General features: G+C 43.1%; 1 protein-coding gene across 26 annotated transcripts in view; it reads right to left on the bottom strand.

Moving 5' to 3' along the window:
* The window catches only part of SOX6 (SRY-box transcription factor 6), a 399,510-nt gene extending 385,328 nt beyond the window's left edge, over positions 1-14,182 (bottom strand). For 10 of the 26 annotated variants that reach the window (XM_035119966.3, XM_088653474.1, XM_088653488.1 and 7 more), the window contains exon 1: positions 12,433-12,857. The gene's annotated coding sequence lies outside the window, so the exon portion shown is untranslated. Of the gene's footprint in view, positions 1-9,519; positions 9,934-12,432; positions 12,858-13,369; positions 13,564-13,826 lie in introns of those variants that run through there. The other 16 variants (XM_088653508.1, XM_088653542.1, XM_088653544.1 and 13 more) reach the window with 9 other exon arrangements.
* Positions 14,183-15,308: the final 1,126 nt, after the last annotated feature.

Raw genomic sequence — 15,308 nt, 5'->3', positions numbered from 1 at the left:
GTAGCCGCAACAGCACCATTACAATACCCATTGCCACAGAAGAAAAACAGGTGATATTCAGAGGCTACCCACCCACAAACAAGCAAGCCACCTGCATGCTGCCCCAAAACAAATAAACAGCAACACCAAACCAGGCAACATCCATGCCAACATACAAAAAGAAGCATACAACACACCAAATAGAAAAGCAAGCAAAGGATTCACGCATAATACCCTCATTCTGGGGAAAGAGTAGGTTGTATGGATACCTGCAATTTCCTTTTTAGCCAGCTCCCTGTAACATTGCTTTTATAAGCCAGGATGGGCAAGGATCAAGGAGACAGGTGGTTGGTTTCACTCGTCCAAGCAGCCTGTCCACATCCTCAGAGGTAACAGATTGGAACTGATCCCATGCAACTTGACTAGATAGGACTCTAGCACTCTTCCGCCCCGGCCCTGCTCCCACGGTGGAGTCTACCTCTTCCCAAATCTGAGTGACTTTATCTGCAAAAAACTTTGCAAAATCATTGCAGGAGATCATGTGGCCCATACTGGGCCCCGATGGAGCAGGTGGTTCCGCTAAATTGCGCACCACCTGAAAGAGTCTCCTGTTGCTGTTTTCTGTAGATGCAATAGAGGCGGTGAAGAAAGTCTTCTTCGCCGTCGCTATCGCCACTTGGTAGGCTCAATCTTGGTAGGCTCAATAGTCCATCTAGCTCAGTACTGTCTGAACTGAAGGATTTTAAACTGGGAGTCTTTGCAGCACTACCTGGAAATGTCTGGGGTTGAACCTGGAACCTTCCTGCATACAAGGCAGATAATCTACCACTGAGCTATGGGCCCTTTCCTGCACTTTATTTTCTAATCAAGGAAGAACACTTAATCATCCAATCAGATCAGGAGCTAAGGCTGCAGGCAAGGTCTGGCAGCCTACATCCCATAGCATGGTGGGCTGGATGGGACTCACTGGCTGCAATTTAACAATCCTGAGCCAAAACAAATTGAGAAGATTAATATTTACTTCATCTTTTCAAAAACAACTCTTTTGACACATGTTTTCAATATAGGGACTGGATTGGATATATTGTTATAATTTTACTTACAGGAGAGGCACTAAACGTGTGCATCTCCTATTGCAGCTGTTTCTCTCATTGTTTGAGGGCAACAGAGTCATCCAGCCCCTTCATGGATCAATGCCTTGTCGTGGTGAAGGGGCTTGAATAACTCAGAGAAGCTACGAGCTATGCCAGTGATTGTGAACCTATGACACACGTGTCAGACGTGACACGCAGAGCCCTCACTGCTGGCACGCGCCCCATCGGCCCATTCGCGCTGCTGTTGTTGTCCCCCCCCCATTTGTTCTCCTGCTCCTCCTCACGCGACAGCTTGTCTCCGCTGTTAAAACCCATTGTCTCCGCTGTTAAAACCCGGATCCTTTTGATGTTGTTGTTGCTGCTGGTAGCCAGACAGGGCCGCTCTAGGTAGACCCCAGGTGGCCCGGTAGGCAGGGCGCCGCGTGGCGGGGACGCTGGAGCGATCTCCGCCCCTCAGCACCATGGCGCGCGACCTGCTCAAGACTGCCCTGTAGCCAAAGATTGGTTTTTCAACCCTTTATGTGCTGTTTTTTCTGGCACTTTGGCAGAGGATGATTGGGTGTAACAGCGTTCATTTTTAACCCGTTCTGTGCTGGTTTTATTTGGCCCTTTGGCAGACTATGTTGGTGCTGCGTGTTAGTTCCAGCGAAGGTATTATTCATCATTTATTTCTGTTCTCTTTCCCCCCCAAAAAAAGCACAGCAGCTTTGAGGCACACCCCCCCCAAAAGCAAAGCAACTTTTGCACCCCCCAAAAAAGCTCAACAACTCTGGGCACTTTGTGATAAATAAGGGGTTTTTTGTTTGGTTTGGTTAAATAATTAGTTTTTGGTTTATTAAATACAGATATATATTACAATTATACATTTTTGTTATTTAAACTATAAATATCGCAAAATTAATGTTTTTTCTCTCGAAGTGACACACCACCCAAGTTATGCTTGGTTTTTTGGCGAATTTTGACACACCAAGCTCAAAAGGTTGCCCATCACTGAGCTATGCTGTGCAGGGCCACCCAAGATGGACAGGTCATAGTGGAGAGTTTTGACTAAACGTGATCCACCTGGAGAAGGAACTGTTTTTGTTGGTTCATAAACTATTAACACCTTTTGCTTCAAATACATAACTTCCCTAACGTTCTCCATCTAACCCCCTTGCTATATTCCTACCTCTCTCTCTCTCTCAAAAAAAAAGACAAGTAGGGAAGGAAAAGGCAAATCATAGTCAACCCAAATTTATACCAGTCATTTGGAATAGGCATATTACACTGAGCAGAAATTGTGTAGCTCCATATAAAATGACTGATCCAATCCACAGAGCCCAATTCTACACAAGCGCCGCAGGTTTGTACCATAATTAAGAAGTACACTAGTGACTTCATGCTTACGGCTGCAACTATGGCAACTTTTCTCTTTGATGTTAAAAATGTGCAGGATAGTCCCTCCGCACCTTCTTCTTCCTAATTCTTTTACAAAGAGAGAAGGAAGAGAAGCATTTGTTTCTCTCCCTTCATTCTTTTTCTCATTGTCTTCCATACAATAATATTAAAACAGCTTGCTCTTTGTCATGTACTGCAAAATGTACAAAATCATTCTGGTTCATTCTGAAACTAGAACTAGAGAAAAGAAGGGAAAAACACTCAGTAGCTCAATGCAGCTATCAAAATTATAGATTTGAGTGGGATGAAAGTTTTGCCAATGTCTGAATACTGAAAAAAACTTAGTAAGAGAATTTAAACTATTTAACAACCTACATTTTAAAGTAGCAAGCCTAAGTTTAAAATCGAAATATTTATCCTTAGTACTACACACTAATGCAAATAAGAAGGAAAAAATGTATCCATGTAAATTAGTTTATTTGCATGCGTGAATACTTTTTTCGACTACAAGCTGTTGCAGCGTGTGGCCTGTTGTAAGAATCACTTTTATCATTGGCAATAAACACTGTATGCACTTTTGGCACAAAAGCAAATGACAAAAGGAAAACCCTATACCTCCGCCCAATTTCCTGGATCTGTTCATACAACTCTTTCCACAGAGCAGAGCACAAAAAGACACATCTCTGGAAACAAACAAACAGATCAGTTCATTTATTCTACGGCCCATTTGGTTTTTTTGGTTTTTTTTGTAGGATAGAACTTTATGGACTCAGTGTTATCCCAAATGCATGCATGAAATCTGAGTTGCTGTCTCACAACTATACTGAATAATAAAGCAAGAATCCAAAGAGGTCCTTAGCTGCATGCAAGTGGTGGTCAAGTAATTCCTGTTTTCAGCTGCTAACCTGCCACTTCTTGCACTGCTTTGAAGACTTCTCCAAAAGTCCCGTGAGTAGCTTTCAGTGCAATAGGCTGTGCTGCCTTTAGAAGGGGGGAGGGGGGACATCAGAAGTCCAAATGCAGCCTATTGAATCCCGACAGACCTCAAGAAGGTGGAAGGAAAATTAGAAGCCTTATGGTTCCAACAATTTCAGTGTTCCAAAGGGATAAAAAATACCCCCAAACTTTAATGTGAAGAATTAAGACTAAATACAAGTCTCAACTGAATTGTAATAGAATAATAGAATCACAACTGAATTGTAACAGAATAATAGCTCTCTTAAGAAAGCTAAGTAACAAAGAACTGTGATAAACAGAGACCGTTTATTTATTGTCTGATGCAGCATAAGTTTTCACAGAAAAAAACCTTAAGGAATATCTAAGTCAATCTGCATTTTAATAGCATCCAACATTCCAGAAATAAGCACCCAACATTCCAGGAATAAGTTTAAAGCTTCAAATATGGTTTATCTACTGTACCCCATAAGACCAGTCTTGCTTTCTGAAATAGCTCATAAAATGAGACTGAATCTATGTAACCTTTTACAACTATTTGGTACTATAAAAACAAAATCCCCTATGTACATTAACACCTTCCATTCAGAAGGCCCCCAGAGTATTTTGTGTACCACATAGCCTGAGGCATCACACTAACTGAGGCTAAAGGTGGATTCAAATGACTTTAACTATTTTACTCTCATCACAAGTTCATTTTTACAATCACCCTCCATGTGCTTCATGGTGAAAGGGGTCACATGAAAGATCTGACACACATCAAGATCAACTCAAGCTCAGCATGCCTCAAAAAGGCCACTTGTCAAATGTGTGTTATTTTGCAACATGAACATATAGTTCTGATCCTTTGCATGACCTAGTTCCAAACAGCTCTGCATAAGAAGTCACTGGGAAAACACTTCGGGGGAGGGGGGGTTGTGTGAACCCAACTTTGCCTTATTGGTAACACAGAATATAGTATAAGCTGGCAACAATGCTCTGTGCAAGACATTTGAATCATGAAAAGAGCAGAAAAATACCCTGCTGCACTTCAAGAGTGTTTTCATTTCTATTGTATTTCTTACACACATCTGACGAAGTGTGCATGCACACGAAAGCTCATACCTATGACAAACTTAGTTGGTCTCTAAGGCGCTACTGGAAGGATTTTTTTAAATTTTTGTTTACACACGGCAGTAGAATTTAAAAAGGGGGATGACAAGGTCCATCACATAATCCACTGATGCGCCACTAAAATATATTTAGGAGAGGAAATTAGGATTATGTGAGCCAGCTGAAACTGCCAGGGAATGTGGATGAGTAGATACACGCTACCCTGCCTATGCTAAGATTTGGCCATGACTCTAAAGCTAAAAACACCAACTCCTGCAAATAAGAATTATTATTATATTGTATTATACTATATTATATCATATTATTATAAATTTCTTAGATTGCTTACTTTTAACAGTTCACCCCAAATGCTGTTTTCTATTCAAGCACAAATTTCTTAATTCAATTATAATCCTAAAGTTTTAAAAACAATCTCTAAGACCAGGCATGGTAATAATAATAATAAATTCCAAAAGAAACAAGAATAATACTCAATATACTGTTTTTTCACTTTTGAAATCATTTCAGTATTAGCATAAGAAACCAAAATGATTTAACTCCCCCTACAAATATAACCCGAGGAAAGCAGTTGTGAAAAGGTGTGCCTAGAGCACAGTGCATTCTTCTGAGGAATTAGTTCATCTTTACATTGTGCAAGGATGAGTCATAACTAGGAAATGTGCATTGTATATTTAAAAGAAAAACTCTCCTTATCATACAGTTGATTTACCCTAAAATGCAACATGTAACCTTTTGTGCTCTCTTCAATTAGGCTATGAAAGGATCCCATTCTGACCTTAAAATTAAGATTTTTTTTTTCCAATCACAAAATACAAATGTGAGACAGGGTTGGGAGGGGGAAGTCTTAGAAAATATAAAGCGAATGTGAATATAAACAAGCCATCATTCTGGTAAGAGAAAATACAAACAACCGGAATAAAAATAGTTGATGCACAAAAGCCATAATGAGGGGGTTGCTTAAAAAAAAAAAGCTTTGGCTTTGAATGGCTTGGATGAAATACAAATTATCCACAGAAAAGTGTGGACTGGCATAAATGTTTGTGCAAAATTGCAAGTGTATTTCTAGAAGTATGCAAGAGGCAACCGGCTGCATTCTGTACAAGATCCCAACAATGCTCTGCTTAAGTGATAGCGCAGAGTCCAAACCACTGCATTTTAATTACTATGCAGCCTCAGATATATTGCCTTTGATATGGAAATGTTCTTGTTCTCTCATCTTCACATACGGTCTCATGCACAGAAATCTTTATCTGATTCATAAAAAATAAACTAGAATCCAATCTCAACACCTGACCTCAGTGCTTAGAAGTTTTTTTACTAAGCATAGTGTCACTATAAAAAGAATGGCTAATATTGGTGTAAAGTTAGATATTTTGAGCAATGATATGAAGGCCCTGCAGTTAAGAATCAAATCAATACTGTATTTCAGAGATGTACAGGTTTGGGCAAGGTCTTCTTTCGGTGTACTGGAGAAGCAATGGGTTAGATACATCCGTTCTGCAGAAGTAGCAGGCATTCCAATATTATCCCATCTTCCAAAGTATGAAAAAATGCCTTAGTTGGAACAACCTACACTCACACTATATAAACAGTTCCGTATTTTTTCCAGGTAGCTTTGCTTGCAAATTATCTGTGTATTATTTTAAACCGGCGGGATTTTGAAAAGTAAATTACCAAAAATCAATCACCAAAGCTCTTATACTATTTCCTCATGGCACACACACGGTAGATGAAATTCTTGTGGCACAATCAAAATACAGCTGCATTTAATTTTATTTTGTTAAGGGGTATTCACATGGGGGTGGGGGGGGGAGCTGCATGTCAACAGGTACAATGTGTATACAACAGAAGAAAACTATTAGTTATTATGATTGTTAGAATGCCATACAGTAAAAAACTGTCATACAAACAAGGCAGTTTTGGGGGAAAAATATAAACACAGCATACAAAGACAATAATTCCGGTATTGCTGCTTGTTAATGCCTTTAACAAATTATACCAAATATTAATAATAAAAATATGCAAGTATGTCTACTCCTGTTTCTAACATTCTTTTCACATTGAACAATGATACAGGTTTACATCACTGTGGTAGATCTGACATACCTGTAAATCAACTGGTTGTAGGTAATCTGTGCTTTGCCTGATACTCCTAACCACAGGTAACCTGATAGCGTGTTTCACTTGTATTCAGAAACATAAAAGCATTCATTTATATTACAAATAACCAAACAACCACATTTTCTAATTGACTTTTTTCTTATTAAATAAGTACCTCTAAACAGAGGTTTAAACTGTGAAGAGGTTATTCTTTATTTAAAAATGCATGCATGACTAAAACTGATAGAAGAATTGTCAAGTATGCAAGGGGGAGGGAAGAAATCACTATGTACCGATTCTTGTTTCTTTAACAGAAATCCATTTTTCAAGTTCCTGTTATACTAATTGAAAGAGAATTATTTAAAACTTCACTGAATACTTGAATATCTGATGGGTATGTGTAGCAGTTTCATCAATGTCAAATAACTCATGACTTTCTAAGATAGCTACAAACCAGAAATTGGCACGACTATCTATTATGGCAATGTCCAAAACCTATTCTAGACCAAACAAAATTATAATGAAAGGGATAATTTATCATAATTGCAATATCATCACTGTTTTAAAATTAGTGGATTTCTGGTCTGGTAAATATTCATAATGAACTCACCTCCTCTATATAACTTGGCACCTCAGTCCTAAGTATGCATACGCATTCAAGTCCCATTGAATTCAGTTTATTTCCGAACAACACTCCAATTTAAGTGGCGCTTACTTCTTAGTAAGCATGCATAGGAGTGAACTGCACAGGTGCTGGAAATAACACCCCAATTATTAATGTAGTACTGATGGATACCACATAACTTCTACATGTTTTCAGAACAGGGCATGCTAAATACTAGACAAACTGTAACATCACCTAACAGATGTGTCCAAAAGCAGGCACAGGAAATTAGGGGCGGGGATTAATTATTCATTTGCCTCAGTTTATAGAGGTATAGAGAATATTTCTATATAAGAACAACAACATCATTTAAATACCCATTTAGGAGCTGGACAAGAGCTTCATACTTATTATACAGTTGCAACCTATTATAGCTGGGGGAAAGGCGAGAAAAAGAAAAATAGACGATATGTTGAAGAGGTTTGTTTCTGGGCATTCCACTCTTGGAATAAACTACAGTTGAATTAGTACTGTAATTCACATCTCATCAATCCAATGCTACTCTAAAAACACAGTCTCTGTTTTCATGGTAGGAAGCACTACTAATTGGAATCTACCTTACAATGACAATCTAATATTGTTATTAGCTAGCATTAAAACCAGCTCTGTACAGAATTGACTGTGAATTGGCTTATATACATACATGCATGCATGCATGCATGCATACATACATAAATTGAATTTTCTATCTGCCAAGAGCAGTACACACATGGGGACGGGATTAACATTCGAATTATTTTTTCAGATATTTCACATAAAAAGCTAGCTACCTTGATATGCTTTATAAAGAGGTATTTCCTAGGGTGATTAAAGTGTTTGCCAAATATAATAAGGTTTTCACAGAAGAAACTTTTTTATGTCCACCAGAAGCAAAACAGTTACTTCTACTCATGTACGAAGGCCTGATCTTCATCCCTTTTCCAGCTTTTCCTACACATTCATTTTTTTCTCCAACCCCCACAGAAAGAGGTTACCCTGAACTTAACACCATTCTTTTCCTCTTTAAAACATATTTTGTAAAAATGTCAGAAAGGACTAACTATAGGAGATAGACATGCCTAAGCCACAAAAACTGACCTTTGTTTTGGGTTAATACCTCAGTATGAAACACTGCAATATATTCACATCATACGATAATTGCAGATAATTTAATTGCAGATTTTTTAAAGCTTCCCCTTATTTGAAGACTATATAGTTTTGAACATTGGATTGTGTACATATGTATGCAACGCCCACAAACACTGAACTGATATAGATTGAAACATATACATACACTATTAAGACAAATCTTAACCTACTTGGTAATAAAAATGAATTCAGTATGGTATGCTTCTGATAAACATAGCTGTAGCAGAATCCTCATTCTTATTCCCTGAACCTAGTCAATCAAACTTCATAGCTGGCCACATGACACCCTATGGAAATATTCATTCCATTCACCTAAACTGTTACACTCTTATGTGACCAAAATATACACCCACATAATATTATCACATAACATTATATCAAATGTCCAACCTCCAGTATGTGCTTAGGAAAGAGGAGAATCTTAAGGCATTTCCACACTGCTCTTTTCAGAAAAGTGTGCAAACGTAAATAATTAAAATCGCAATTAATTATAGTACTACACAAAGACACAATATACTCCTGGGATATACTGCCTACTGCATAGCTAACACATTCCTGAGGGGTGCGTGTGTATGTGGAGTTTGGAGTGGAGGTGTGTGTGAGATAGAGAGATGGATAAGCACACATACAAGCATATTTGCGGTGCAATAATGCCAACGTCTGCACATGCCCCTGCACTGTTCAGCGCGGGGGGAAATGTTTACATGGGACACCAGTGGCGGGAGGCAGAAGTCACACAACTCATTTGTCCCAGAGCAGTCGTATTAAGATCAGTGGGGCTAATCCAGTGTAAACCGAGTTGCGGCACAAGCCAAGAGGGAAGGAGCGAGGCCCAGACAAACTCTGCAGCCAAGCCTGCCTGGAGAAGCGAGAATGAACACTGAAAGAAAGATAAAGCGTGGCCAGCGGCGGCGGCAGCGGCTCCCCCGCCCCCCAGCCCAGTCCCGCCGCTGCGGCGAGGGGTGTTGCAAGGCAGAGGCGCTGCGGCGCGTGTTCTTCGATGCTGGCCCGCGGCTGCCACTCGCCCCCACCGAGCCAGAGCCGCCGCTGCCGCGCCATCTGTGGGAAAACTTTGGAGACAAACCACCAAACCCCCTGCGGACGCCTCACCTCCCACTTTCCCTGCGGACCCTGCCGCCGACGGCGCACTTGGCCGCCTCTGTATCCCTCCTCAGCGGTCGCTTCCAACAGAGCAGAGCGGGGGGGGGGGAGGTTAAGTTTGAAGAAGTTCGGCCGGCAAAGCACCCCTTCACCCCCCCCTCCCGCGGCCCCTGCCGCGTGCGCGAGAATCGCCAGCTAACCCTAAAGCAGCCAGCGCCTTCCTTCCCCAGGAATTAGAAGGTCGATGATTGAGAGGAAGGGCCTGAGAATGCAAATGACCTTCTTCCTTCTCCCTCCCCGACAGCCTATTCCCTCCGCTCTCCGCCGAAGAGCGTTAAACTGCCCCTCTGTCGAGCAGGAGGAGGAGGAGGCGGCTGCAGGAGCAGCAACCACGGCTTGCCTGAAGCTCTGCTCCTTGTGACTGACTGCACAGGGGGCGGGAGAGGAGCTGCTGCTGCTGCCTGCAAGCAGAGTTTATTCTTATAGACCTCAGGAGGGGCTAAAGACTTTTCCTGCCAGTTTTCCCAGGGACCTGTGTTCAGTTGCAAGCACAGGTGTAATTGTCCTATATCCTTTGGCCATTTTTTTAAAAGGAAAGAAATATATGCCAGGAACATTTCCCCCCCCCGATTTTAATTCCCTCCCCCAAATAACTTTTTTCTTTAAAAAGGGGGGGGGACTCGCCAAACTTGTTGTCTTTGATGTATGGATTCCCCAATACAATTGTTATGAATTGCTCTCCTTATATTCTTTGGCCTTTCATGGCCAGCTGAGGGGAGAGATTGCAGAGTTATTGTTTGCTTTCTCTCTCAGCCCCCCTCCCGTTCTCTCATTGCCTATTCTAAATTTGATGCCGAAGTTGAAGTAGTTGAATTGGCTAATTCTGAATACAGGCTATTGAGAGGGGCCAGACACAGCAAGTATCTCCCTGTATAGCAATGGATACAATGTGCTGAATTGGCAGTCTAATTATAAATGTGGCATTTGGACCTCCTTTCAGAGAGCCAGTGCCACCTTACCTTATGAGGGAACTTCAACTACAGCAACTGTTCAAAACAAAATGCCATTACAGGATCAGCTTCACCCAACACTGGGACTAGCCAGGGGATTGTTTTACAAACAGCCTTTCTCACTTAACACAAGAATGTATTATAAGAAACGCAGTTATGGAGAAGGAGGCAGAGTTTAAAGAAAACGCTTAAGCAGTTCTCTGCCAGGTGTCAAGCTACTTCAAGCTGCAAACGTAATCCAAGTAACCTAATTATTTTCATTCAAATATGTACCTCCCTAAAAATACTTTGGAGGAGAGGATCAGATTTATTTTTAATTTTTTAAAAAAGATTAACTTCGAGATACGGTTACTAATTATAAAGGGAGATATCATACATACAGAAATCGGATGCCAATATGCGAGGGAGAAGAGTCTTAAGATACTGGTACATCGTTTTGTACAGGGCTTCGAAACGTTTTAGGCAAGAGGTTCACGTTGAAGGACAAGTTTTGTGTCCATCTTAAAAACGATTTGCGGTTTGATGCAATGAGCCCACACAAGGGAGTCAGTATAACATGTGCAATCTAGTTGCAATCTCAAAGCAGTTTCTACAACACTACCACCTGCCCACCCAACCACAGTCAAACCCACCCAGCTACAGGGTTTTTCAAAAAGTTAAAAAGTCACTTTATACCGAGATGCCCATCAGTTTCAATCACACCGTCATTTTAAAAATGAAAATATGTTTTTAATGTACGTTCCCCTCCCCCGTTCAAATTAAAATTACTGTAGGTTCAAAGCTGCTCAGCCTACTACGATGGGCTATTTTAAAAAAAGAAACCCACATGCAACATGTCTCCTTTATCTGCATAACAACAGGCGCAGATACGCTTGTTTATCTCGGAAAGTTTCCCTGTCTGTGTTTTTGGGGAAACACCCAGGAGGACGTAGCTAATCTCCTGACCGCAGGCTCCCAAGCCCCGGCAAGATTGCACTGACACACAGACACAACAACGCTCAATTGCCTTTTCACATTTGCCACTTCTTCCCTTCTCGCCGTCCTTAAAAAAAAAACACACCCGGGAAACGAGTCCTCCGCAAAGCAGAGGTGGTGGCAATCAAATCAATATGATCTGCGCCTCTGATTGACCCCAAGGCCCTGCTCTGCTCCTCAGACGCGCGCGCACACAAGGAACCCCGGCTGCAAAGCGGCTCCAAGGCGCTCCAAAAGGTGGCGGGGGTGGCGGGGGAGAGCTGGAAGACTTCAGCTCTCGCAGCAACAAAAAGCCCGTTATATACACCCGTGCAAGTTGTATGCGTGTGTGGTACAGTGGCATGTTGTATACATTCATACACACACACCTTCGTGTACTCTGTCCCAGACATACGACATACACCCCTGATTTACCACTGGATCGAACAGAGAGAGAACTACCCGGTATTAGCTCCTGCCAAACGCCCTCTCTCATATATAACTTTAAGAAGTATTTGTAAGGCGACATTTCAACAATACAACGTAAAGCAAAATAAAAGCACCAGGTGATCTCTCTCTCTCTCTCTCTCTCTCTCTCTCTCTCTCACACACACACACACACACACACACACAATGCCTGGCTAAGTGGCATGCAGTTTTTCAGAGACAAACCAGATTTACAACAGAAGATAGAAAGATCTTCAAAATAAATTACATCAAACCCATCTTATTTTTTTTTTAAATAAGATCCTTCTTCAAAAATGACAAACAAGAAGCACCACTTATGAAAGGGGGGGGGGGACTAGCGCTCCCACCAAACCACCTTGCTGCCTCTCTACCATCTCTGCAAAGTACGCTTAAAACTGCGGTTGAAGGCAGTTTCCCTGAGATTAAAGTTGCGCGAAATAACAGAAAACAACGACATTAATGCAAAAGAAAATACGTTCTGGGAACTTACTTTGCGTTTACTTTAGGCACTATTCTTTTCTTCCAGCTCGCAAAGGAAGCCGTTTTGTCCAGGTTAGGTATTGTCTACTTATGAATCAGCCCGTGGCTACGGGGTTTATTTTAATTTATGGCTTATGCATTCCTTTAAGGTCGATTTGCATGACCTCCGGCGAGAGCTAAGACACAGCAAGAAATCCCCAGCTGAATGTTGGGCGAGCCCACAATGCAGCCAAGAGCTCCCCTTCTCATGGTGTAAGCGGAGCCCTGTGTGTTGTTGGGCTCTCACTCTCTTTTTTTCTCTCCCCCTCCCTGTGGAACACAAATTAGGGTGTGATATCAATTTTAAAGTTTTCAGTATAACTTTATCCCAGCCTCTGCCTGCAGAGAGATAAGGCGCCACAGGAACAGCAAGTCCTCGATACACTGCCCCTCTGTGGTCAAATCCAGCATTACCACCTAGCGGTATAATACTCCCCCGCCCCCCCCCCGCCCCGTCTCTCTCTTAAGGATCTGTTCTACAGATATATAAGCATACTAGCAGCGAACTTCTCGGCAAGTTTAACCACCACAAAGTTAACAGAGAAATAAGAGGCACCAAACAAAGCTCCCTTGTTCCTTCATCCTTACTATCTCCAAGGGTGAGGACTTCGGAGGAATGGCAGAAGCTTTACGCTCCCGAAGATTGATTTAAGGGCTTTATAATTTTTCTCGCTCGCCTGCCTCTGTTGGTATCACTCTTACGCGCAGTATCTCTAGAGCGCCATGTGTTCGCAGGCAGCGGGTGATCTTAAAATACAGCGCTGATCTGTCACTACGTTTTAAAATAGACACACCACTTGGAGGGCGGAAAGGAAAGGGGGTGGGAAGCAGCAGCAGCCGTGTTGTGATTTCAGAGAGAAGCGGGATCTTTTTTATGCAGCCTCAGGATCCTCCCCAGAGCAACTCACCCCAGGTCAGAAGCGTGAGGACTTTCTCCACCAGTTCGCCTCTTCCCATCCCATCCCAGTCGGCGCCGCCGCCACCAACACCGCCCTCCCCAAAAAGTCCAGCACTAAGCAGCCGCGCCGGGGATTCATTCAGAAATCTCCCGAACTTCACAATCTACCTCCGGACGCCGCTATTGCGGCTGCTGCTACTGCTGCTTTGGTCAATTACAACCAGCAAGCCCTTAAAAGACAGCGGGGAGAGAGGGAGAGGGGGGGGAAGAGAGAGAAACAATACCGTATTCTCTGGTATAAAGCGACACATACAAAACGTGGAAGCCCCTTTTCAAAACACGACTAAGGAACGCGTCCGCCGCCTCCCCCGCCCGCCCAACCAGGCTGCGCACCACACACGACCGCAAGTCCACAACAGGTATCAGCAACACAACGAGCGCTGCGCCGGTTTGCTTTTCCTAGTTACCTCCTTCGAGATCCAGTGTGGCGTTTTTTGTTTGTAAGAAATAAGCCTTGGGGGTCCTTCCTTTAAAAACAATAACAACAATAAACAAACTGCCTTAGCCGGACGGAAGGAAGGAAAGGTGAATGGGTGTCTGTAGGGCTGGGTAAACAAGCTGCAGAAATACTAACGAAAGGAATAAATTCACTGAGCTACTGGCTGGCTGCGTTTCTTCGGGCCACGGATGCGCAGGATCCAGATCGTCAGGATAAGTTTGCTGACGGGTTGCCTGGAGATTTAGTTACAATCGGGTTCATTATTGTTTGTTGTTGGGCTTGGCTTCCCCCTCCCTGCTCCCCCCGCCTCTCTCTTTCTCCCCTCCTGATACAAGCGAAGGCGCTGGTTTACTGCTGTCAATCTTGGCAATCAACGTGAGCGGCCATGTCGTAAGTATTCAAAGCATTTCCCGTCGTGCAACATCAGAAAGTGAGTGGCCAGGGGCATTGATCGGAGGAAGGCGAAAGGAGGCAGGGCTGCTATATCGCCGCCGCTGCTTCTCTCTTCTTACCCCCACCCCCTCCCACCCCCGACGGCAAGGCAAGACGAGGCAACAACACACACCAACAAGCACACAGCCGGGAGGCAGGGAGGGAGCGGTAAAGTGGGGGGGGGAGCGTGGAACCGAACGACCCAAGAGAAAGTGAGCACAAAAGAGAAAGTGAAATATCATTTTCTCTCCCTCCCTCTCCCCTCTCCACCCCACAACAGGCGGGCGCGCGCACTCCTAGCCACAATCCCCCCCCCGCTTCCCCCTTTCTTCGCAGTCGCCACTCATCAGAGAATGATTGGCAGACGGCTGCAGTCCTACGCGCTCTTTCCTGGGAGTAAACACTGTGGGGCACAGCGGGACTTCGGTGCAATCCGCAGCCTTCGGGCTGCGAGATTCTTAAGCGCGCATCTCTGAACATAGTTCGCGCTGAAGTTAATCAGATTTGCTTCCAAGTAAACGTGTTCAGCCTTTAGTGACGCTTCACATCCCTCTCTCCAGCCAAAAAAAAGAGCGTGTATAGGACTGTAGCCACCCTTCTGGGGGCTTTGGTTTTAAGGGAACTTAAGACTCCCGTGGTAAATGTGTCAGTCGGACTGTCAGCCGCGCAACAGCATTCTGCGCGTGTTTACTTCGAAGTAAGCCCCCCCCCCCGCCGCCGCCGCTATGACGCCCACCGCCAAACGCATGTGTGAAGAATTGAAGTTACAGTATACCCATTCATTTCAATAGAACTTCCTGTCAAGGAAGCAAGTGGGGGAATCCTGCCAAAAGTAAGGACATTTATTTAAATGAGAGCTTTAAGCAAGTGCTTAATTTTGGCTGCATCGTGCCCTACTGGTTGCATCCGTTGAATTCCACTGATTTATCTGAATCTTATGTGCAGATGGGTTAATTAAACCTCCATCCTAAGAATATTTATGCAGACGTAAATCCCACTATATAGGATTACAGCCGCG

The sequence above is a fragment of the Zootoca vivipara genome, chromosome 1, assembly GCF_965207765.1.
Source record: "Zootoca vivipara chromosome 1, rZooViv2.hap1.1, whole genome shotgun sequence".
Classification (NCBI taxonomy): domain Eukaryota; kingdom Metazoa; phylum Chordata; class Lepidosauria; order Squamata; family Lacertidae; genus Zootoca; species Zootoca vivipara.
This window is presented reverse-complemented; position numbering and strand designations above follow the sequence as displayed.